Source organism: Trachypithecus francoisi, unplaced genomic scaffold, assembly GCF_009764315.1.
Source record: "Trachypithecus francoisi isolate TF-2019V2 unplaced genomic scaffold, Tfra_2.0 Contig01579, whole genome shotgun sequence".
Classification (NCBI taxonomy): Eukaryota; Metazoa; Chordata; class Mammalia; order Primates; family Cercopithecidae; genus Trachypithecus; species Trachypithecus francoisi.
This window is the reverse complement of record NW_022681442.1, coordinates 1,661,577-1,687,979: the sequence shown is the minus strand read 5'-3', so window position 1 is coordinate 1,687,979 and position 26,403 is coordinate 1,661,577. Positions and strand designations below refer to the sequence as shown.

Sequence of the window (26,403 nt, the reverse complement as noted above, 5' to 3'; positions counted from 1 at the left end):
CTTCCGGCAGAGGCTGGAGGGCTGCTGTTGGCAGAGTAGATCGAGCCGCCCGGGGCACAGAGTTCAGTCCCAACCTTGCAGGAATGTGGTTCTGACAAACCAGCTGGAGAAAAGCATTTCTGAAAAGAACTGTTTTGAGTTGTTAAAAAAAAAAAAAAGAATTTGTGGGCCAGGCACGGTGGCTCATGTCTGTAATGCCAGCACTTTGGGAGGCTGAGACAGGTGGATCACCCGAGGTCAGGAGTTTGAGACCAGCCTAGCCAACATATTGAAACCCCGTTACTACTAAAAATAAAAATCATTAGCCAGGCATGGTGACATGCGCCTGTAGTCTCAGCTACTCAGAAGGCTGAGGCAGGAGAATAGTTTGAACCTGGGAGACAGAGGTTGCAGTGAGCCGAGATCATGCTACTGCACTCCAGCTCGGGTGACTGAGTGAGACTGTCTCAAAGAAGAAAAAAAAAAGAAAACAGAATTTGTGCCCAAATGGTGCAGAAAACAACTAAGTCACAACAGAAATGAAAAGCCAGGTAGTGGGCGTGCTGGGCATGGCCTGGCCAGGCCTTGGTTCCGAGAGAGAACCTCCGTGCTGTCCAGCACTGGGGGAGGCACCCTTTAGGAGCCACTCATTTCAGTCTTTTATGCTCCTCATGCTGCCGCCAAGCCCGAACGATCAACCCAGGACTCTGGAGGGGCTCCCTTCTGCAGGCTGAACACCTCAGCATGGTCTGGTCATACCACTTTCCTCGCATTGGCCTCTACATCTGGCACTGGCATCTTTAGCAAGTGTTTTAGGAAACAGGTAACATCATCAACAAAAGCCAACACGTCTGCTCTTTATCGAGCACTTCCACATATATTGACACCCCTGACACCCACAACATCCTGTCAGATACTCTATCTCTGCTGCCCCAGAATCACCTCACTTTTCACCAGAAAGTCTAGACTAGGGCCTGAGGCCATTACCCCCAACATCTGTGCTGATCCCACAAGGTAATGACACCCCTTCCTTGTTCTAGAGTCAAGCCTGGATCCCCTGCAAATACCCATGCACACTTAGAGCTCACTCTGGTTAAATGTTCCAAGAAGGATGTTGGATGATCACTTGGTATCATCCCATGGAGGTGAGGATACGCCTGCCCTCTGAGCAGCCATTCCTCTCCCGAGCACGTTCCCCTAGAGAAGCTCTGCACGTGTGCACAGGTGCCAGCTGCAGGAGTGCCATCCACAGCACGGCTGTTTATCAGCTGTTTATGAAAAACCGTGATCAACCTAAACATCTGTATGGAGAAAAGTGAAGAAACGCATAGTGGCATGTTCATGTGATGAAATACTATGCAGCTGAGAACGTGAACAATTGGAGCCATAAGCTATAGCATGAATGAAGCTGAGAGATTTGAAGGGTCAACTAAGTAAGCTGTAGGAGAGATTACATGTGGTGAAAGTCTAGTTTATACATCTCACAGACAAGCCTTCAAGAAATGTATCCCTTGAAACAAATGTACACACACAATTATACACATATATATGATAAATCCTTTTAAAATGCAAGGAAATGATCAATTAAAGCAAACTATTTCTTCTGGGCAGAGGTGGAGGGCAGGCCATCAGATCAGCGGGAAGTTGATCTGGTTTTGAATTGGGTTGTGTGTGCACTGGAGTCAAATATTATTTTACAGAATATATTTCATGTATATTTTATGCATATTTGCTTTTTTGTATCAGATATTTCACACGTTTTTAAAAATGTGAGCAGGTCATGAGGCCGCTGTCCAGGACAGCAGCGTGCCCGTTTCTAGTGACACTTGGTGCAGGGGTAACTCCAGCAGCGGTGCATGCTGACCCCTCCAGCCAGCTCTGGGCAAAGGGTGGTTTCCTCCCGGCGCAGCGGCTGAGCAGAGCTCCAGCTGGCGAAGGACCCAGGCTCTGCCAACATTGTGGACGTACCCTCCACAGGCCGTGAGATGCCCTGTGCAGAGGCAGAGGGTGACCAGGAGCAGTGGGCAGAGCCCGGGCCCGCCTGTCCTGGGAGGAGCCTCAGGTCCTCTTTGGCAAAGAGCAGGATCCGGTAGCTTGAGAAGCTGCGCAGCTGCCGCTGGGTGCACCCTGTCACTCAGCAAGCCAGCTGCTCCGGAACAGGCACTGCTTCTAGAATCCACCTCCCTTCTCACAGGACCAGATGTGTCAGCAGGTGGCAAGAACAAGTCCAACCCCACCTCACAAGGACTTTGACTTTGGGATCCCCTACCTGCAGGGCCTGGGTTTTGGAGAACAAAGCTTGGCCCCAAGAGTATTCAGATCTGCAGCCCAGCAAGATGGGATGCAGCGTATCTAGAGAGATAACCTCACCCCAAACACAGGCTTCGTGCATGGACCCGGTGCAAAGGGCAAAAGTTATGAAGTATCACTTACCCAGTGCCCCAAAGAGCCCTTCAGACCTGGGAGGAAATTCTCAGGAGAGCCCGTGGAAGAAGGGGTTCAGTGGACGGACGCTGCTGCCTGGGAAGGAGGCTTCAGCCTTCCAAAGGCCACGCCTTCAGTAAACTTCACATTAAAAGACCCACCAGTGCATGATGGTTACTGAGACTGGTGTTTGCTAGACCCTTTCTCAAAAATGAGTTAAGGCAGGGCACAGTGGCTCATGCCTGGAATCCCAGCACTTTGGGAGGCTGAAGCAGGTCGATCACCTGAGGTCAGGAGTTGAAGACCAGCCTGGCCAACATGGTGAAACCCCGTCTCTACTAAAAATACAAAAATTAGCCAGGCATGGTGGTGTTATGCCTGTAATCCCAGCTACTTGGGTGGCTGAGGCAGGAGAATCACTTGAACCTGGGAGGCAGAGGTTGTGGTGAGCCGAGATTGTGCCACTGCACTCCAGCGAGACTCTGTCTCAAAAAAAAAACAAAAAAATCCATGCCATTCTTCTTACTAATTTATTTTGCTATGGAAAATACAGTTTTTAAAATTATATATGCTGCTTGTTAATGGTGTTTTGTTATTTTTAACAAATTAATACTTTTTATTTCTCAGTTTCATTTTCCAGTATGCTATCAACAGACGGAAACCACATATCTATTATTGACCACCTCAATATTTATGTATAAAGGTGAAGAGAGCACATGTTCTAAAAAGGGCAGTGGGGGACATTCATGCTTAAGAATTTCATACCAAAGTTACATCCAAAGAAAATGATGTTACACAAAGGAAATAATCAGCAGAGTAACAGGTAACCTGCAGAATGAGAGAAAATATTTTCAAATTATGCATCCAACAAAGGACTAGTATCCAGAATCTACAAGGAACTCTAACAAATCACCAAGAAAAAAAACAAATAATCTGATTTAAAAGTGGGCAAAGGAAATGAATAGACATTTCTCAAAAGAAGGTACACAAATGGCCAAAAACTATGAAAAAATGCCCAACATCACTAATCATCAGGGAAATGCACATTAAAACCACAGTGAGATACCACCTAACCCCTGCAAGAATGGCCATTATTAAAGTAAAAAAAAAAAAAAAATGTTGGCGTGGGTGGGGAAAGAGAATGCTTCTGCACTGCTGGTGGGAAGGTCAATTAGTACAACCACTATGGAAAACAGTATGGAAATTTCCCAAAGAACTAAAAGCAGATCTGCCGTTTGATCCAGCAATCCCACTCCTGGGTATCTAGGAAGAGAAGTCATTATATGAAAAAGATACTTGCACACATATGTTTATAGCAGCACAATTCACAATTCCAAAGATGTGGAACCAACCTAAGTGCCCGTCGACCAAGAAGCGGATAAAGAAAATGTGGTGTCTGTACACCATGGAATCCTACTGAGCCGTTAAAAGGAATGAAACAATGTCTTTTGCAGCAACTTGATGGAGCTGGAAGCCATTATTCTAAGTGAAGTAACACAGGAGTGAAAACTAAAAACCATACGTTCTCACTTATAAGTGGGAGCTATGAATCCGCAAAGGCATACAAAGTGATATAATGGACTTTAGAGACTCAGAAGGGGGAGGGTGAGAAGGGGGCTAGGGATAAAAAAAAAAAAAAAAAAAAAAACTACACATTAGGTACAACGGACACCACTCGGATGATGGGTGCAATAAAATCTCAGGATTTTGTAATTCATCCATGAAACCAAAAACCACTTGCACCCCAAAAGCTATTGAAATTCAATATTAAAAAGAAAATAAAGGATGCCACGTGGTTAGCCATAGGAGCTTATTTCTCAACTCTGATGAAATGCCACAAGCATCGCCCTTTCCCAAGTCTCCCTTCTGTGACATGGCATTTGAGGCAGCGTCCCAGGGCAGGGTGGTGCCCAACGTATTACTAAGCTGCATTATTTGGTAAGTCAGAGATGGATCGCTTCCAAACAAGCTTACCCTTTTCCATAAAGATGAAAACACCACCACCAAAAAAGAAAGAGATTTTTTTGAAGCAACAACCCCCGGCTGCAGGCTGAGGGAGCTGTCAGCATCGTTCATCCTGGTGTTCCCTGGGCTGGGGGGAGGAACTGGCAGCTGTTCGCCAGTGATTCCGTTTTTTTCGTTGTGTGTTTCGTAAGTGGTTTTTAACCAGGCGCCCTTAAAATGTATTATTGTTAGAAAATAAACCAAGAAACAAGGGATAGTAATTTAGTACTAGGAAGTTAATTCTGGAGACCTCCGACCTTTCAGCAGTCATGTGGCTATTGATTTTCAATACCGTGAGGTGGCGGCCACCCTAGGCGTGGGGTTCAGTGGATTCCAAACAGTTTCTCCCTTATCAGTTGAGTCCCTGAGTACTTGAGCATTAAGACAACAAATGTCCGGAGTTAACGGCGTGTCACATGGCAGCTGGGTGGACGTGCCAATTTTCTAATGAAGTTGGGTTGTTGGCAAACACACCAGTCATCATATATTGAAGGAGGTCTTCTTTTGTGTATTTCCAGCACTCTTGAGTGCTTCAAAAGATACCAGTTACATCATTGTCTGAGGGCACCAAGGGAGAAACATCCATCCCCTGCCAAGACAAACAACGAGCAAAAGCAGAGTTAAAACCAAAATGGGGCTGGGTTTTCTTGGAGGTGTTGGAAATGTTTTTTTTCCAGTTGTGCTCAATGTGGGGATATTCAGAAGGAAAGCAGGGGCTCCTAAGCCCTTGTTTCTCTGCAACAAGAGGCACCGGGGTCATTCCTTGCTCCCAACTTAGCTTGCACTCTGTGCAGGAGAATTGGCCTCATTTTTCTTCATATTGAAGAAAAACAGTCAGTGCATTTTTGGGTCCAAGCTACTGTGTAGCGGAGGGATGACACAGGCTCTCAGATAAGCTGACCGCATCTACACCTCAGCAAACTCTGAGAGATCCTCATTCTCCCTACCCTCTTCCCCCACTCCCCACTAATAATAAATTAGGGCTGCCATCTTGTATTGATTATTGAAAATGTTATGTCCACGGGAAGAAAACGCCATTGCTTTAAATATCAACATTACAAGAGATTTAAAAGTTTTGTTTTGTTTTGTTTTGTTTTACAGAAATCTGTGTGTGAAAAATTTTTAAGCAATTGAAAGGAGCGGGGGTGTGGTGGGAAGAATTATTAAATAACAAAAAACAAAATCCTCGGTTTGGCCTGGCCAGATGAGCGTTTCTCGGCTCAGGTAAGTAGTTTAAAGTCAGACATGTCTCATACTGGACTTTTTACAGGAATGGCAAAATTTATAATGAAATTCAACAAGGAAACTGGAAAAACAGCCAAATTGGTGCAGCAAAGTGGTTAATAGGATCATTAGCCTTCTCGCTGTATTTTTTTGGACATTGTGTGCCTGTACCGCGGCACTCGAGAGCAGATTGCAGGAACAGGCTGACAGTTAGGAGCTAGCTCAGCAGTGCTGGGTACAAACTGCCATCTTCCTGTGGATTTACAGCTGCCACTTCTGCTACTTCAATTAGTTCTATGGCACACAGATGTTGCTTAAATGTTGCTGCTAATGATACTGCAATAAGCGTAAGATTCATGCCATATTTTGAGGCACGTAAATTTCTCAAGTGGCACAATTAAAGTGGAAATATTAGGTGGTGAGAACTTGGCAGTCTCTCCAACTTGGAAGGCGCACCCGCTATGCAATAATGGGTCAAAAATTCATTCAAGTTTTACTGCTGTTCCGAGTTTTAAAAGACTTTTCACAGTTGAATGCAAAGTAGTAAAAACCAGGGTATTAGGAAATGAGAATGCAGTTCTGTTATTCAGACATGACTTTTAATTTCAAATTGAAATCACATGCTCACTTTTCTGGATGTGACCGAAGGGAAAAGGTACAGGCTGAAGAGATTTTGTCTTTAAGGGTAAAAGTCCTGAGTGGAAATGAATTTATTGCTGGGCCAGCCTCAAAATCAGCGCTGCCCGTGAGTGAGGAAGTGTGGTGATTGCCTCCCACCCAGAGAAGCAGCCCCATTCGTGCTGGAAGCCAAGTTCATAGCAGCTCTCTCTCTATCCACCCCCGACAGGGTCTCAAACCGGAGACTGGGGAAGTGTGTTGGGACAGGCACACATATGCACACATGTGCACACTGTGTCTCTCCAGTACAACGCATGCACGCTCGCACACACACGCTTGGTCTCTACCTCTTATACACACATGCACACACACCTGGTCTCAGCCTGTTACACATTCATGCACACACGCTCCATCTCTCCATCTCTCCCCACTACGCATGCACACTCGCACATGCATGCACGCTCTCTGCCTCTTGCACAGGTAGAGAAGAAAAAGATAAGTGGGGCTTCCAGGAGTCTCGCTTCTGCCTGCACGGAGTCTCCATTAGAATTTCTCTCCCTCATTTGTCATCCCAGGCACAGTCTCCTGCCTGTCGCCAAATTTTCTTTTCCATGAAAAATCTCTCCTTCGGAGAAGAGCTTCTCACTGACTGGTTGTCAAATACACTTTTGATTTTCTCACACGCTGACTTAAAAGGCAGGCAGTTCCGGGCAAAGCCGGCACCCAGTAGGCGTTTCTGCTGCTGGAATCTTGGTGCAGGTTGTTCCCCCACCCCCACCCCGTTTTAACTTATTGAATTGTCAAGTAAATGACTCCATTGCACTTAATCAGAATCATAGACTTCTGCCATCCCAATTAGAATTCGAGGCCGTGCACCGGAGCTCCACGTGTGACTCTGCTGGAGGGCTGGACACAGCCCCTGCACCTAGTGCTCTCTGGTGCAATGGTTTGTAGGATGAGTCCTGCCCCGGAAGCAGTGGCCATCTGCAGTAGGCATCCAAGCCGATGCTGTCCTGTAGGTATTTGCCACATAGGTATTTTCCCCTGAAATGATGCAAACGATTTGGTGAAGCCTTCGCCAGACAAATTCAGGATGTGGAATGATTTAGCATTCAGGAAATTTCTCAACACCTTTCTGCCTCCCTCTCCCCTTCTCCCCACCTCACCCCCTCCCTCTTCCTTCCTCTTTGCCTTCCCTCCTCCTTTCTTTTTTACCCTCTCCTGCCCCTCACCCGGTACCTATAGCACTTGGATTATTTACAGCAAATCTTACAGATGTCAGTATTGTCTTGTTCTGAAGCTAAAAAGGACAGTGAGTTCCCGCTGACCTCGGTACAATGAATCTCGCTGGAGCACAATATGTATTTTACACGGGCAGTGAAAAGCCTACAAGTAATTGAGAGAGAGAGAGAAATGTCACTGTAGCATTTCTGTTGACACTGCACTCTGCGTGTGGAGGGAAGCCCGGGGCCTGGCGGCAGAGGAGCAGCCGCGGCCACGCTGTGCACCCAGGAACCTGTCCTTCAGGAAGGAGGCGGCAGTAAAAATTAATCTGCTCAGATTTTCCAACTAATGAAATATTCCCCGGACCGAAGGGGCCACACGGAGACGTCTGCGGCGCTGCTTCCCAATCGCGCAGATGCGCACGGATTCTGGGCCCAGCGCTAACTCGGATGTATTCTCCACTTCTGTTTATTGTCTTCCATAATGCTTAATGTACTGTTTGTATATGTTGTCCTTGCACTATATTTTGATGTGCCCTCATATATTTTATTCATCTCTGGCTTTCTACGAAGGCAAGCTCGCAGCAACACTGAGAATAATTATTTGCCGCCATCAATCAAGTGTCTCCGTGATTGGCTCCTCTTGGGATGGCCTTGATTTTAAGCATGAAATGTAACTCTTGCTCTTTGGGGCCATTTCATTCTTTGTTCCTGGGGCCTGCCCGTGGGCTCGCCAGGACACTGGAGAGCAGGCATTCCTGTGGCCGCGGGAGAGAGCGGCGTTCCTGGCTGGCCATTCCCGGGGCCTCCGGAAGGGAGCGGCTGGGAGCTCTCAAGCCCTACTTGGGGTTTAAAAGTGAAAAAGGAGTAGCTCTTCCTGGTGGAAATTGCAAGCAGAGGCTGCGTGAGTCCCGTAACTCGCACACAGCCTCCAACACAGCCTCCATTTGGAGCCAGAGTGAGCACCTGAGGGACCCCAGGCGGAGGGGCCAGTGCTGACATTATGCTCCATGCAACCTCCCATCCTGGTCTGGGAGACGGTGCAGACCAGGGGAGGAAGTCAGTGTGAGAGGGGATGAGGCTCCAGTCCTTTCCTGGTCTCCAAAGCCAAATCCTCTCTGAGCACAAGGATCTTTCATGGATGACTGCAGAAGCAAGGAGACCTGGCACACCCTCCCTGCTGGCTTCCTACTGCCCAGCAGCATCTCCACTGCTGTACCCCAAAGCCTGCAGGCTCCTAAGTGCACTATTTGGGCCATCTTGTTTGCAGTGGATATTTGAAAGACCGACCCTCTTCTCTAGTGCTGGCTTTGGGTCCCCAGAGAGCTGCTGTTTCCTGGGTTTCTAGCTCAATGGAGGCAGAAAGAGACCCCGGGGTGGCCTTTGGAGGAAGGTGAGCCCCCTGGGTTAACTGAGCTTGTGTAGTGGTGCTCCTGGGTCATCACTGTTGCCACTGGTCAGAGCTAGAGTGTATCTGCCTGTGCTCTCCTGAACGCAGTGGAGCTATTTCCAAGTTCAGGTGAAGGGGACGTGGAGGTTAAGCAGGGCCGGAAAGACAGAGGCATCCTCTTCCCCTGGTAGCAGGTATTTAGCAGATGGGAAAATATTAGCAGATGGGAAATCAGCAGATACACTGAGCTCAAGATGCAAATTTAAAAGCCGCCAGCCCCCGTACTAAATATTTACACTGAACATCTCTGCTCCATCATCCGTCTTTTATTTTCGTGAACCCATACAACTGCTCTCATTACAAAGTCATGTAAAAGTTGAGGAAAGAAAATTTCACCCTTGAAAGCAAATTCATGATGAATTAAATTTCAGCATGAAAATAGAAAAAAATTCCAATTTCTGTTGACTTTTGGGCTTGTGTCCTGAAAAAGTTAACAGACATTCTTCCATACATAACTTATTTGCATAAATTAAATGGTACAACCCCAAAAATTGTTTCTTTTCCCTCCTAAGTAGCTGATATTGAAACCTCCATTATTGAACAGTTTTTAAAAATGCAATTCTAATCCCTTTATAATAGTTTCAATACCAAAATAAAACACACCTGAGCCCCGGAAAGCCACCCTCTTCGTGGACCACAAGGGCCAGATCCGCCACGTGGTTTTTGTGGGCAGATTCTTTCTCTCCACATTAAAATCCTAACTGCCACGTCACGTCCTCACAGAACCGCAGCCACACTTTGACATGGATTTTCTTACTTAGTCCTCTGGAGGCCTGTGAGGCCAGGCCTGTTACATCCCTTTACAACAGGGAGACTGAGGCTGGGATATAAAACTTACCGAGGCCCATAGATGCTTGTCATGGGAAGGGCTTGAATCCGGCTTTTTGACTCCAAGTCTCTCATGCTCTCAGCCGTATCCAGGAATTGAACTGAATGCTTTCAAAGGGACTCTCAATCTATAAAATTCAACAATTGCCATTTTCTATGCCAATGGATTCACTTACTCCTCCAACAAGCATCTGTAAAGCCTGCCATGGGCCGGGCACTGTTCTGGGGTCTGGGGACATAACCATGAAGTCCTTGCCCAGTGGGGTTTACATTCTAGTGGAGAAGATAATGAAGAAGAAAGTCCGTAATAACATTTCACATCATGGCTCTGCTGTGAAGAGAGCACAGGCAGCGGGGTTTAGGTCAGACTGGAAAGTGCCTCGTGATCTACTATCTTGCAAGTTTGAAGATGGGATCAAGATTTAGAAACAGAAGGCTGATAGCAGATGACAAAATCTGCCCTTCTGCAAAGATACCCTTCATCCCCAGAGTGAATGGCCCCTGCCTGCCACCCAAGGGCTTCACCTGCCTGCGTGGATTTGGTCATCCCAATTCAAACTCAGTGTACTCAGTGCCATTGCCCTGGTGATTTTTTTCACACTCAAAAACTGGATGAGAGTACAGAACTTGCCCACGTTGTCACCACAGAAAGACACTACACTGGTGGATGAGGAAGTTACCCAAGTTACAGGCCCTGATTAATTTCACTCTGCTACTTATATTAGAGTGTGGTTACCTTAGCAACTGCAGAGTGGGTTGCTGTGGTGTCTGCATTCGACAGCCTGAGCTTTGAAAGCCCACAGCGTGGGATGTCGGAAGGGCAGGCACATCTGGCCGAGAAGATGGTAGCGATCCCTCGGGCCTTCTCCAACTCGCCAGGGTCCTTGGTTGGCTCAACTGTCTGTCACGGTGTCCTGCTTCTCCCACTTACCTCTCCCATGTAGCTGGCTACATTGCATCTCACCTCCAGCACCACTCTGCCTCCACACCTGCCCTCCCAGTCCTGCCAGGGCAAGGCCTCCTCCCTTGTATCCTCCTGCTGGGCTCCAGGCTCCTGAGAAGCAAAGCCGTGTCTCCCTTGGTCACTGCCCCCAGGCCCCAGCCACCGGCCAGCACTGCACAGGCATGGCAGGCCCCGATAGGCATCCGTGCTAAATGGGGTAGCTCTGTTTATTCCAATCACCTTTAAAATGCTGTTTTATAGACAGTATTTGATAGGCCTGTTTCAACTGATTTCTAGATTTAATTTTTGAAAGAAATTAATCTATTTCCCAATGACTTTGATTGTAACTTGAAAACCAAAATCTGATAAACATTTTGAGGAGACAGTGAAGTTCAAGGTCAGGTGTCATAAATGTGGGAGTGAGGAGCCCTAAACCACTGGCCGTGCCTCGTCAGCTCTGAGCTCCTCATTCCCACCATTCCTCCTCGTTCAGCTTTATCCTTCTCTTCCTTCCATCAGCCCAGAACAGTTTTCTGAATGGCAAAAACATATTTTCATTCTAATAACACTGAGACATGACTGCCCTTTCTCCTTTCTGTCTTTGTCTGCAGTTAAGTTACATGTAGTTAAATTTGAATAAAACAGATTTGAAAGATTATCTTACAATCCCGGTACCAAAACCTGACCAAGATATTGAGAAAAAATATATACACCCGTATTTTTAAGTACAGAAATGCAAAAGAGATATATTACAAAATATTAGCAAAGGAAGTCAAATCAAGAAATGAACAAATGGGTTTATTCCAGGAACGCAAGGTTTGTGTAGGGTCTGGAAATCAAATCAGTGCAATTTGACACATTAACAGAATAAAGGAGAAAAAAAATGATCATCTCAGTAGATGTAGAAAAAGTATTTGATGAAATTCAACACTCCTTTATTATAATTTCTTAGCAAACTATAAATGGAAACTATCTTAATCTGATAAAAGTCATCTATGGAAAGTCCACAGATAATATACTTACTGGTGAAGGATTCCCGTGCTTTTCTCCTGAGATGGGGGCACAGCCAGTATGCCTTCTCTCCTCACTTCCATTTAACATTGTACCTGATATACCAGGCTGTGCAGTGAAACGAGTAAACCAAAATTCATAATGTTGGGAAAGGAAAAAGTAAAACTGCTCCTATTTGCAGATGACTTGATTGTTCACATAAAAATGTGAATGAATCAACAAGGAAAAAACTACAGATCTAATGAAGTAAATTTAGCAAGGTCATGGGATATAAGACCAATATGCAAAAACCAATGGCATTTCTATTTGCTGTCAACAAACAACTGGAAATATGGACAATTTTATAGCAGCACTGTTTATAATAGCATAAAAAACAAAATGCTTAGAAAGGCATTACACATAATACATGATGTGTAAGACCTCTCTACTGAGACCCACAAAACCTTTCTTAGAGAAGCTGAAGAAAACACAAATGGAGAGATAAACAATGTTCATGGATTGGAAAGTCAATCTTATTAAGTGGTCAGTTCTTCCCCAAACCTAAAATTTCAAAGCAATTCCAATCACAATCCCAGCAGACTTTTATAGGTATTGACAAAAATAAAAACTGCCTTTGAAAGTGCAGAGAACTGAGAGGAGTCAAACAACCTTGGAAAATAACAAATTCAGAATACCTTGGCAAACTGTATTGATAATAACCAAAAATTAGCAACAATTGAATGATACCCAACAGAAGAATGGATAAACAATTTTGTTATGTTCATACGATGGAATACTACTCCACTAAAAAGAAATGAACTATGTATATATGCAACAATGTAGATGCATTTCATAGGCGTTATGCTGAGTGAAAGAAGCTAAACACAAAGAGGTACAAACACTTTTCACTTCATCGCATGTCATTTATGTGATGTTCTGGATCATTTATGTGATGTTCTGGAAGATGCGTAACTGATCCATGGGGAAACAAAATTCAGAAGGTTAGTCACCCAGGGTGGAGTGAGGTGGACTGAACTAGGAAGAATCGTGAAGGAACTTCCTGGGGTGATGGAAAATTGATGCTCGATGGGTATGTAGGTTAAATGAATGTATCATTTGTCAAACATATACAATTAAGATTTGTGCATTTCAAAGCATGTAAACTTCACTTTGAAAGAAGTAGTAATGGAGGCAGGAAGCATAAATGAAGCAGGGTTGGCAAAATGGTGGTGGTGTGGAAGCCAGATTATAAGTGTCTGAGGCTCATTATAGTATTCTGTTTACTTTCTATATGCTGGCAATCCTCCATGGTAAAAGGCTGGTTTTTAATTTAGCACATAAAAAAGGAAATAATGCAACATAAAAAATTTTAATCAGATCTCACTTTAAGTTAAAAACTTGAAATAATGTATTTTGCCAAAAGTATTTAATTTTCAAAGTCAATTTCCTGTGTGGTCAGTGTCTTTGGGCTTGTGTCCTTGGGGTGTCTGTTGGTTGGTGAAGGGCAGCATTGAGTCCGTTTCCTTTGTAAGGAATCTCTGAACTGAGATGGTGTCGGGAAATGACTTGGGGATAGACGTGCTGCTCCTTTATATCTGTTGTTACTTGACGTCTTCCCAGTCTTTATTAAAGGGCGTGGCAAACACTAGTGTTGCAGGTGTCTCCAATGGTCACCAGCTCCAGAAGGCAAGTAAGATGTGAGCAAATTCCATGAACACCAGAGAGCTTCCAGGGGCTTCCAGGTAATTTGAAGGAAAAAAGTCCAAGGACAGAAGATGATGCTGAAAAAATAAAATCAACTCTAAAGAAAGTATATCTTTCAGTTCCCCATCCCAAAAATAGATGATGGACAAGAAAAATGGGAGAAATGTTGGCTGCGTTGAACACCATTGCAGGGATGCTATTAACGACAGCAGCTGTAAACATATCAAGTTTGAGGCTCATTGCTGTCCCCACCTGGTATGCCACACATTTTCCCCCTTGCATTGTCAGTCACTGCCCGTGAGCGGTGTGGACGTGGTCAGTCTTGAGGAGCCCCCACCGCCCTGCATGATGCAGCGGACTTGGTGGAGAATGCCCCCCAGAGCCGCCTGCAGCGCCACGGCTGCTCTAGGCCCAGCCTCTGCTCAGCAGGTTTCTGACTTCAGTTTCGTATCCTCCCTCTTTTATGTAGTTGGTGAATTTAAAATGGGCACCATATGGTCTTTTTTGTAACCTCAAGAAAGGTTTTCTGGGTTTACAGTAATGACACATCTAGCATTAGATTGAACCATTTTTACTTTTATTTTTAACTAAAAAGGCCTTCCTTTGGAATGTTTGCATATACAATGCTATTTCCAAAATTGAACCCTAATATTGGTACAATTCAGTAGGGCGAAGGTATCCTGACAATGTGGCATTATAGCAATAATAATTTTTTATATTATTGGCAATACTATTTTATGTAAAAGTCTTAACATTTACAAAATGCTAGTATATCTATTATCCAAATATGTCATTTTGATATCATTAATGAATTAACTAGTGATGCATTGTGTGCTTTGTAGATCAAATAACCCCTCTTAAATATCAGTTTATGGAGGAGAAAAAGGAACCATGAAGAACCACCAGGAAAATTAGAGTGCTTGAAAGACATTTGGACAGGCCAGCTGCTGCCATCCAAGGCCAGCCTGTGTTTGTGGGCATGTGAGAGGCCCCCTGATGAAACCTGGGATAGGAAGCAGCTCTGACCCCCTAACCTCAAGCAGAGAGACCCAGATGAGGACGTGGGCTGCAGGGGTTCTCTGAGGATGGCTGCCGAATGCCAGGCAGCAAAGTGGGCCTCACAGATCGTGCCTCTTTAGAAACCACCTGTCAAGCCCCATGGGAGCAGAAACTGCCCTGAGTGGCACCGATCTCCGTGACCCACCTGGGTGTGGAGTTGCCTGGGTATGTGGTACTCAGGGGCCTTTAGGCGGCTCCAACTGCAGACTGAACAGACTGGACATATATATACATATATATATATATATCTCCAGGGTGTGCTTCTCTTCCCCTGCCTCAGCTCCTCGGGGGCAGACAAGCCAACTGGATGGAATCCCTGGGGCTGGGACCTGCAGCCCAGCCTTGAAGCAGGTTTGCCCACAGCTGATACCAGCATGCTAGGCTTGTGTGGTCTCCAGCATGTGGGATAACCAAGACAGAGAAAATTCGGTTCATACTCACGTGGGTGAGACGCAGCACACCGCTGAGACTGATGCCCAAGCAGACAGGCAACGCCAGTTAGTTCGGCTTCAGAACTTCGACCACTGCATCATCTTTGCAGGAACTATAAGCTGTTTTAATTATGTTTAAGGCAGATCAAACTTATTTCAGAAACGAATTAGCTCAAGACTAGGCATAGATTCCCTAGAGAGCTGCTGGCTTCAGTTCCTCCTCTCCAACAGAGCTGCTTTTTTTATTATTTTTGCCACGATTCCTACTGTTTCTCTTTATTAATGCAATACTGAACTTTCCTCCAGAAAAGTGAGAGATCCTTAAGCCTGTTTCGGCTCTATTGTTGATTTGTTTTTATAAATATGCAGCCACCCGAGCATGCTGGGAGAGCTTGATGCTCTCCACGAGGAGCCCCTGAAAGCTGAGGGGAACACAGGACACTTCCCCAAAGGCACAGGGGCCTGGTCCTGCCCCTGGGCCACTCCAGGTGGGGCAGTGGGAGGATGGGCCAGACAGGCAGCTTCTAGGGGTTCAGCCAGAGTCAGGATCTAGGAGTGCACGGGGCACCGCCCAGGGTCTCCTTGGAAGTCTTGCCCATTCCCCCAGGGAACATGTCTCCTGGGCCAAGCTGGATATGGAGCTGAATTGAGTAACAGCTCAAGCAGGGGTCAGGAGACCCCCAACCAAGATCTGCCCCAAGGCTGGAGGGCAGGCAGAAGGGGGCTGTCCTCCCAGGTCCCCAAGGGCAGGGCCAGCAGGGGTAGGGGGAGGTGACACAGAGGAATGGAAGATGACCCCGAAGCCTACCCTGGTGGGCATGAGAGAAATGGGGGTGTTCACAGGACATGCAGGTTTTCTGTGTCGCATTTCATGAGTTTGAAGGTGTATACCCCCGTGTAACCAACACCCCAGTCAAGGTACAGACCTTTTCTCAAACAGGTATTTGCACACCCATGTTCATTGCAGCCTCATTCACTACAGCTAAGAGGAGGAGACAACACGAAATGTCCTTGGAGAGATGAATAGATAAAGTGTGACACATCCACACAATGGAATATTCACCCTTACAGACGAAGGAAATGTACACGCACATGCTATAACACGGATGAACCTTGAAGACTCTAGGCTCAGTGGTATCAGCCAGACAGAAAAGAACACAGAATGTGTGGTTGTCCTTACATGAGACACATAGGATTGCCAGATTCATGGAGACACACAGTAGAACAGTGGTTGCCAGGGGCTGCTGGAGAAGGAAGCAGGAAGCTAGGGTGTAATGAGGACTGCATTTCAGATCAGGAAGATAAAAAAGTGCTGGAGACAGGTGGTGCCATGTTTGAATTGCAGGTAACTGGAACCCCACTGTATGCTGTCCTGAGTCAGGTTCCCTCATCCAACAGAATGCTTTGAGATTCAGCCTTGTCTGTTTCAAAAGTCCGTACTCTTTTGATGGCTGATTAGTATTCCATTATACGAGCATGCCACAGTGCCTTCATTCATTCTTTTGTTGATGGACGTGGAGTAGTTTCCGGTTCTTTGTTTTTATAAATCAAGTTGCTGTAGACATTCTTTCTCAGGCCTCTTTGTGAATAGGCATTTTGTCTCCCAGGTGCATACATGGCAGGCGATGGCTGGGCAGCTGTACATCCATAGAGATACGATTGGGTTTCCAAAGCAGCTGCACCATTTTACACACCCACCAGTCAGGTATGTTGCCCATCATCCTTAATGGCATTCAGGGTTGCCATTCCTTTTTATTTCAGCCCTGATGGGTGTGAAGAGCAGTCCGCGGTGGTTTTATTGTCCGTTTCCTGGATGACTGATGGCGTGGAGCACTTCCTGGTTTTCGCACATCTTGGTGACGTGGTTGTTTGCTCCCTTGCTCATTTTTCTTTCTTTCTTTCTTTTTTTCCATAGAGACGGGGTTTTCATGTTGTCCAGGCTGGTCTGGAACTCCTGAGCTCAAGCAATCCACCCACCTCAGCCTCCTGAAGTGCTGGGATTACAAGTGTGTGCCACTGTGCCCGGCCCCCACCTTGCTCATTTTTATACTGTGACCTCCTTATTGAGTTGTAGGAGTTCTGTATATTCAAGAAACAAGCCCTCTGTCAGTTCTACGTGTTAGGAATATTTTCTCCTAATCCATGGCTTTTCATTTTCTTAGTAGAGACTTTTTTAAGCAGCAAGGGATTGATTATAGGGTATTAAGTAGCTTCAGGATGTTTGGAAGGAAGTTTAAAAGGCTGAGCTCTCAGGAACAACTTCCAGATGTGGACAGCAGAGCTGGCCTGGAGGTAGGGTGGTTACCACACAGCTGCCTCCAGAATCACCCTGCTTCTATCATAGTCAAGAAGCCTCCCCTGTCTTTTGTGTTTTTAAACTTTTTATTCTGACATTATTTTAGATGTAAAAAAGGAATTGCAAAGATATTACAGCGGGTTCCCATACGCCTTGACCCAGCTTGACCCCCATAACATCAGCCTCTTATGTAACCATAGTAGAATTGTCAAAACTAAGAACTTAAGAACAATTCAGCACTGGTAACTGAACTATAGACTTTATTAGGAGTGCACCAGTTTCTCCACAAACGTTGGTTTTCTGTTCCAGGATCCATTCCAAGATACCATATTGCATTTAGCCATCATAGCTCCTTAGTCTCCTCCAATCCATGATCATTTCCCAGATTTTCCTGTTCTTTCACAATTGACTCAATTAATTTTTAATTATGCCCATGAAGCTCACAAACTTAAAAAAATTACTAACTAGTCCTAATAGTTTTAGATTACTTAGGATTTTTATCATATCTAATCATGTCATTTGTGAAAAAGTAATAGTTTTACTTTTTCCTCTCCCATCTTTCTGTCTTTCTTTTTTTTTTTTTTTTCTTGCCTTATTTCACTGGTTCCCATCTCCAGTCAATGTTGAGTAGAAGTGGAAAGAATGGACATTCTTGCCATGTTCCCCATCTTATGGGAAAATCATCCAGGCTCTTGCCATTAAGCATGATGTTAGCTGTAGGTTTTTCATAGATGCCCTTTGGTTCATTGAGGAAGTTCTCTACCAGTCTTCATCTGCTGAGAGTTTTCAAAATGAATGAGTTTTCAAAATGAGTGAGTTGAATTTCACCATGAATGAGTTGAATGCTTTTTCTTTGTCTCTTGAGATGATTGTATAATTTTTCTTTGTACTGTGCTAATGTGACTTACAATTGATTTTCAAATGTTAAAACAATCTTGAGTTTCTGGAGTAAATGCATTTGATCATGATTGTATTATATTTCTTACACATTACGGACTTGATTTGTGAAAGATTTTTGTTTCTCTTCATGAATGATATTGGCCTATAATTTTTTTTGCTCTTTCATTATTCTCCAGGTTTGATGTTGGGTTTATGCTGGACTCATAAAATATGTTGGGAATTGTCACCTCTTCCTCTCTTTTCTGAAAGGGTCTGTGTAAAATTGGTCTTACTTATTTCTCAAATATTTGGCAGAATTTACCAGTGAAGCGTTTGGAGCCTGGAGTTTTCTTTTGGGGAGATCTTTAATCACAGATGCAATTTAAACAACAGATATGGAGCTGTTTACGTTTTCTATTTATACTGTGTCTATTATAAAGTTTTGTATTTCCAGGAGTTTATCCATTTCCTCTATGTTACTGAATTTGTGGCATAATGAGGTTCACAATATCCATTTACTCACCCCTAATATCATGATGTAAATGTCTCCTTTTTTTAAAAAAAAAAATTCTGATATTAGTATTTCATGTTTCCTTTCTTTTTATTTGTGTGTTTGGGTCTGGATCAGTCACACTAGATGTTATACTTTTCTTTTTTTTTTTTTTTTTTTCTTTTTTTGAGATGGTGTTTTGCTCTGTCACCCAGGCTGCAGCTCCCACCTACCAGGTTCAAGTGATTCTCCTGCCACCGTCTCCCAAGTAGCTGGGATTACAGGCACGCACCACCACACCCAGCTAATTCTTGTATTTTTAGCAGAGACAGGGTTTCACCATATTGGCCAGGCTGGTCTTGAACTCCTGACCTCAGGTGATCCGCCTGCCTCAGCCTCCCAAAGTGCTGGGTAGATATTATGGTTTTCTATTACTACGTAACCAACTACCCCAAAATGTAATCACTTCAGACAACAATAATTTGTTATTTCCCACATTTCCATAGGTGAACTGAGCATCTCTTCTACTGGTTCCATCTGGGTTCACCCACAAGGGTGGGCCCCACTCTGCAGGAGGGTCCATAGGTAGAGCTGGACTGTCCAGGTTGGTCCTACTCATAGGTTTAGCCCTTTTCACTGCCTCTTGTAGCTTGTCATCCTCCTGTGGGTTAGATGTTCTTTCTTACATGGCAGTCTCAAGAAATAATCCAAAAGGGCAAAGGCAGGAGTCCCAAGGCCAGCTGAGGCCCAGGCTCTGAACACACACAGCATCACTTCTGCCACATTCTGTTACTTACCAAGGCAGAGTCACAAGGCCAGCCCTCATGTAATAGAGTTGAGAAATGTATGGGAGATGTGGTGGAGTTTCACTGGATGTGGCAGGTCCATCTGGACATGTACACATGGCTCTTCTGGTGTGATTCTTCTTGATCCAGAAATCTGTGAACTAAAAAGCCATGTTACCCCACAACAGGGCCAGGATGACCGCAACAGTCACCCCCATCTGAAAGGGGAGGAACATGAGGCACAGTGGAGGTCACTGGTTCTTACCAATCCTAAGCTTCAGAAGGGCCCAGGTAGTCAGATCCCCCTACTCTAGAGAAAGAAGATATTCCTTGATTAAGGCACAGTTCTGCTTTAAGGAGCGGTTTCCTTGTCCTTTTTTCTCTCCATTGTTCTCTTGTTCTATTCTCCAAGGATCTTTTCTTTTCCATCAGAAATGGCCCATGTTTAAAGATGAGCATCTTTTCCTGTTTCCAGCCCATAGGAAGCTGGAGGCCCAGAAGTGTCTTTTAATTTTGAATGATATCAGCCCCTTTTAGTGAAAGCTGGTGGTGCTCTTATTAATACATTTCTCACAAAAATTTTATGAGTCTCCTATGAATCTTATTGGAGCTTAAGGCTTCTCTATGCATCCGCCCCCCCCCCCAAGAAAAAAAGGAGAAACAACCATAATTCTTTTCAATACAGACCCCTCTTCACTTTGGATATGTCAGGCCTCTATGAGACTCCATGGCTTCTTAGGAAGCCCCTCTCCCCTTGTTGAGAGGGTCCCTTCAGTCTTTCTGAGGCCTCAACAAAAGATCCAATGAGCAGACCCTCAAATCAGTCCTTTCTCTGAGGCCATTTCTTCCATTAGGGATATTTTGCTAACTGTTGAAACAGAAAATGAGAAATACTTTTATTTTTCCAGTCCTGACGCTTTTCTGTTCCCTCTAAATTCTGCTTGCTAACTAAATGGATTTTTTGGTTTGTTTTGGTTTGGATTTTAGCCGGTCTCCTTCTTCCTGTATCTTTTCCTAATTGGCACTTTAAACACTCTGCGTAGAAATGTTTTCATCCATATTTACAAATTATTTGGGTACATTTTCTATTTTCCAGGTTACCACTGGCAATGGTCCCGCTGGTGGCTCTGTCCCTGCTTCATTCAGGTTGCTCTTCTCCAGCCTCCCACCGTTCCCTTGTCACGGCTCTCCCAGCGCCTCCTCAGCACCTTTCCAGCCTCTACCTGATGCCCACTTCGAAAACCAGGCCAAAGTTCAGGTTCGTCTTAGAGCAGCACCCGATTTCCATTTCAGTGATGTGTCACCACATAACAGACCATCACGGTGCTTCAGCGGTGAGGCCTTGCTATTTCTCCCAGTTCTGTGGTTGGCTGGGCAGTTCCTTGCTCACGTGGTGCCTTCAGCTCGAGGGTTTGCTGGGTGGGAGGGTCTGGGATGGCCTGGCTCACCTGACCAGGTGCTGCTTGCTGTCAATGGGGACCCCCCAGTTCCCTCCTGTATGGTTGGTTTCCATCCCCCAGGAGTCTTCCTCATGTTCTGGCCTTAGGGCTGTGCATCAAGAGGGTGGAGACAGAGGTGTGTTGGCTGGAGCTGGACCCCCGAGCTCACTCAGCATCACTTCTGCCAGTACCTACCATGGGTCAAAGCAAGCCACAGGGCAGACATCTCGAAGGGAAGGGGATGCAGTCTCCATGACAGTTACAGCAAAGTCACCTGCACAGGGAGTGTGAGAAGACTTTTCGAGATAAACTGGAGAGGCCATCTACCACACCAGGTGTTGATTAATTTCATGCCTCTTTCTAGGTCCTGGTTGAACCTGGGTGTCCCTGTTCTTTGTAGCCACAGCTTCACCTTCTCTGATTCCATGACACAGAGTGTTCCAACAAGGGACATCACTTCTAAAAGATGCTCTCTAACCTGTACAAGGCTTGGAGTGATGTAAAATTCTAATATATAATTCTCCAAGGGAACTGCCAAAACCTTTTCCCTGGGATTTTGTGCCATGGTGCCACCGCAGGGTGCAGTCATTTTGAGGAGCAAGGCATGTGCTTGTCTTGCACAGAGCAGCTGCCCTGGACTAGGGTTCCTGGGGGTCAGCAGGCATCTCATAAGGGTGTCCCACCGCCACTGCCTCCGCTGTCCTGCTCCCACCGCTGACCTCCCTCTCTCCCATTTCCAAGCACCTGCCTCCCTTTCTCCTCCCGCTTTCTCCCTTCCCTCTTCTTAAGGGAACTCTTGAGAATCTAATCATAGCAGTCTTTCAAAGGATCTGTCCTAGAGTGGGCTGCAGAGCCTGAGGAGGGAGGCCATTTGGAGTGTCCCAGGCCCCCGAGGCCTCAAGGCCATCTGCCTGGCTGCAATGCAGCCCACAGATGACCTGGGCTCATGGAACCAGAGGGGGAGGCCGCCGTCTCTGGGCTCTGTGTCTGTCTCTAGGGTGGCCCACACCCCAGCCTGGCGCTCCTGCAGTACCCACTGGCTCAGAGTGTTCCCGGGGCTTCTGGTCTTGCTCTCCTCAGGCGGGCACTTTGCCAGCACAGGGCCCGGGGTGTTTCCAAAGGTGGGAGAGAGGCGAAGAGGCAGCATTTGCCTGGGCTTCCCTGGAGCCCGCCTGGCCCATGCAGCACCCAGGGCTCAGCAGGAGACCCCACTCCAAAGCGGAATGAGACACACAGGGGTTTTCTGATGGTTCTTTCATCCCCTGAGCTCCTCTTTATTCAAATCGCCTTTAACCTCACTCGGAATGTCAGTCTTCGCGAGGTTGACCCAGTGCCCAGCACCCTTGCCCCCACTCAGATTCTGGCGGCACTGCTGAGGCAGGAGATGGTCCCCCCAGCTGTGGGTGAGCTCTGTTGTGAGCTTTAGCGGTTGCTGGGCCCCACAGACCCTACTCGCCCAGAGCAGGGGCTGCCTACATCACGAGTGTGTGAGCCACAGTCACGGCCAGAAAGAGCTCACTCCAGAGAGACATGCAGCCTCTGTCCACCAGGCCCACTGTGGGGCACCTGCAAACATGCAGCCAGAGGCTCACCCCTACAGCCCACTGGTTAGGGACATGGCGTGGCTGTGGCTGGAGGGCTGGGGCTGGGGCTGGTCCCCGTGTCCATGGGAGGTGGAGGCAGGTTCCTGCAGTGCAGCCCCACAGTGTCCAAGCTGCCACAAAAGCTTGGCTGTTTCTTCAAAACTGTCGATATCAGACAGGACAAAATGTTGTGAGGATGTTCCAGATAAAAGAAGTCTAAAGAGGCACAGCAATTAACTGCAATGGACTGAATCCTGGACTAGAAGAAAAAAAAAATGTTAGAAAGGAGATTACTAGGTTAATTGACAAAATAGGACCGTGAGTGATAAGAGTGCTGTCCGCATGACACGTCAGGAGCTGGTGACCGCACTGAGGCTGCATCCCTATTGCTTTTCTCTCAGAAAGTGTATGGGGATGAAAAGCCACAGTGTGTTCATCGCCCCCCACAGTGGCTCAGAAAATACACAGATGTCAGTGGAGAAGTCCATGATGACACCATTAATGGTATCAGTAACAAATCTGGGTGCAGGGTTGATGTGTGTTCACAATACTATTGTTATTCTTGCAGTGTTCCTATAAGCTTGAAATTCTTCCCAAATAAGACTCAATGGTTTTAGTTTTACTAAATGGTTATGTTTTCTGGAGTCCAGACATCCTGCATTGATCCCTGGCAAGCTACCCCATGGGTCCCCGAGGCCTGTGGAGTTTCAGGTGGCCATGCCACAGGGCAGCCCCTCCACAGGGGACTCAGAGCCTTGGCCTGGGCGGGCGGCTGCAGAGATGGCCCAAGACTCAAGACAGGAGAGGGGAAGCAGCCCACAGTGTGTGCGCTGAGTGAGGAGCACAGTGTGCAGGGATGTCTGCGGATCTGCAGACTGCTCGAGCTCCTTCCCTGGAAGCCGTGTGTAGACACTAACCTCCTCTTTTTTGTTTTCCTGGCAAGGCGGAGGCAGCTATTGAACAGAGTGGGGCACAGCACTTCCTTAAGTGTTTGGAACCGGGGCAGCTGAAGACCTGTTGTCTCTCCTCATCGGCTCCGGAGCCCTCCGATGCCCTTAACGTTTGGATTGATACTCCTCATTGGGCCTGTCTTCAATTTGGTTTCAGGCACTTTCCAATAAGTGCATGAAGTGCTCTGGGGCTGAGGAGAGGCACTAAAGAAATCAATACATGTTCATCATCATCGCGGCAGTTACGAGGGCCGGCCGTCCCTCGGGTCGGCCCACAGAGGTGCATGCTCGCCCAGGCTGCCCCGCTGGTTTTGTGTTTCCCCGTGGATGGCCGACCATTCTCAATAATGATCAATATCACTTTATCAATGCATCACTATTAACCAGGGTGCTTTAGCCGTCTCGCTTTCCTGTCTTGGAAGAGTGCCTTCCAGACATTGAGATTTACAGTCCAGGGTTGCATATTCATTTCCTTCCCTCTCCGATGGGGTTCCCAAGCAGGAGGCTCCAGAAACCAGCCCTGCCTTCTAGGAGTTTGCAGTCTGGTGGGGTAAGGGGATGGGGGGTGGGGAGAAGCAGGGGGAGGGAAGGGATCACGAGCATGCCCTGCAATGACAGAGCTGGTTTTGGGTATTTGGTGTTTGTGCCGGTCTGACTCTGGGTGTTTCCTGCCTTGTTTTGAGGAAGGAGGGTGGTCCCCCTGACCCCAGGAGCTTGAAGAAGCGTCCGTGAATTCATGCGTGGAAACCAGAGGAGTCGTTATACGTGGACAGCACTTGACGGTCTCCGAAGCTCGTGCCTGTGTGGACGCTGTTCACTTTATGGAAACTCACAGTCATCCCAAGAGATGGGCAGAGCAGATGGCAGCCTCCCCGCTGGGAGGAACAGGCGCCTCTGGGCCCCACGGAGCAGCAGGGACTGAGCCAGGCAGGGCTCACTCCTCCTGGCTGAGTCGCCTCCTGTGTCACCCTGGCTCTATTTTCTGGAGTCAGGGGTTGGATGTGGCCACAGTCAGGGAGATGCGCAGCCTGCCAGCAGCTCCAGTTCCTTGTGGGCAGCACGGCCGGGAAAGCAGACGGGCTTCCTTTTCCCTCTGCCCTTTGCCCCAGCAGGGGAGGGCATGCAGGGTGGGAGGGTGAGACAGGAGATTTCTGTCCTTGCTCTCTTTCCTTCAAGTCTTCAGAAAGTTCCCCCCATGTTTTTAATAGGGTTTGGTTATGTTTGGTGCACAGACCCCGCCAGCGTTCTTTCCCCAGAGCCCTTCGTGTCCAGCAGTGGGGCGCACCCAGGCCTTATCGATCATCGCCCCCCTTCGTCCTCCAGCCCCTGGGACCCCACCATCCTACTTCATATTGCAAAGAGCCCTCTGAGGAAAATAGGCAAGTCTCACTGCCTACATCTTTCAGGATGGGATACCGAGCCCCAGAGCGAGTGTGTGACTTGCCCAGAATTTCCAGGTGGCTCCCGGGTCACCACTTCCCCAAGCCAGGCCCTGAGAGGTTGCTCCCCAGGGTTCCCTCATGGGACTGTCTGTTTCCAGGCTAAGAAGGCTCGCTCACCTGGATAGCGGTGCTGCCCTTTGAAGGTGTGCGGAACAGTGCGCATGAAAGAGCTGCTGTGCTCCAGCAGCTGGCCTGAGCTTCTCCATCTCTCCTGGGGTGGCTAAACCCCTTTCTACTGCCTCTGTCTGTCAACTAAACCCTCAACCCCCACTGGAGCCTCCTCGCACTCTGCTCTGCCACTGCCCTGGTCCATGCCAGGGTCTCCCTTCTGGACCCTGACCCTCCTCCCGGCACTGGCCATCTGCAGTCCCACCCCCTGAGGCCGATGCCCCCACGGGTCTCCAGGAGCACAGAGGGTGCATGCTTTCTGTTTAAAATCCACCGCTGGCTTCCAACCAAGCCCCATCCTCAGTGGGGGGAACAGGCGCCCTAGACATCCCAGTCCCTTCTCCCCATCCCCATGGCCCTTGTCCCCTAGGGCCTGGAAAGTGTCGCACCAAAGTTCTTCTGAGGGTTGGGAATGCGGAGAGCTTCCTCCTGGAGGCACCTCAAAGTGGACAGTGTTAGGAAGGTCCCCGGCAGGGAGCAGGAGCCTGTGATTCCAGTAAACACCTCACCTGAAGGGGCTTTGTGGAGACAAAGGAAACTTCTCCTGGCCATGATGTGGGCTTTTTCACAAATAAGCCCTGCCCCGTAAATGATTGTCCAGATCCTGGTGACAGCAGATGCACCCCACAGCCGCTGCGAGCTGCTCACTTGACCTGTGACCTCTGACTTCGTGTGAGTGAGCATGGGCCCCGGTCTGTGGCTTCGGGAGGACCTGGTTATGGGATGCTATTGACGAGGCATTTATAAATATTTAATTTTCACATTAAAAATATGGGACAGAAGAACCATTAGTTGCCGACAATAAAAAGGCTCTCTCTGCTGATGGTTGGGGTAAAAGAAGATCAGGGTAGATTTTGATCAGGCTAAATGACAGTACTGTATGTTGAAAAAAATGTAAATAAGTGCTGTTTCCAAGGCAGTCATAGCTCAGACCTGCGGTCAAGGATCTACAACTGGCCTGTCGATTCCACAGAATCTGTGCAAAGTACAGACCATTCATACAAAACAGAATGGATGGTTTATTTACGCCCAGTGCCATTAAGAATGGAGGAGAAAAGTTCAGCCCAGGATAAGAAGCTTAAATCTTGATTTTTTTCCCTTCCCCCTCTCAAAAGAATGGATTCCTTGCATTGTAAATTATCTAACCCTTGTCCTTGGGTTGGCAGCTACTTCAGACTGGTACGGACATTGCATAATCTTAAATATTGATTCTTGTTACACCGAAAAAAAAAAAATGTCTGAGAGCACCGAGCTCCCCTGTCTGCATGTCCAGGAAATCGCCTTGCCCATAGCTCACTTCTGATGGCCTCTGGCCTCCTGACAGCGAGATCCATTCTGATTAGAAAAGTTCTAGGAGAAAAAGCAATGGTGAGGATCTCCTCTCCATCACAGCAAACACAGGATCGACTTCTGCCTAAGTATGAGTCCTTGAGTGCCCCTAGAGCTTTCTGGGCAGAGTAAACCCAAAATGATGCAAAGCCCATCATCCCCTCA

The 26,403-nt window shown here is 46.9% G+C and overlaps 1 long non-coding RNA gene across 1 annotated transcript; it reads left to right on the top strand.

The window, feature by feature from the left end:
• Positions 1-3,930: 3,930 nt before the first annotated feature.
• Positions 3,931-23,809, top strand: LOC117064823. The gene is made up of 3 exons (XR_004429702.1): positions 3,931-5,631; positions 20,424-20,585; positions 20,874-23,809. It is a non-coding gene; the product is annotated as an uncharacterized LOC117064823 (long non-coding RNA).
• Positions 23,810-26,403: the final 2,594 nt, after the last annotated feature.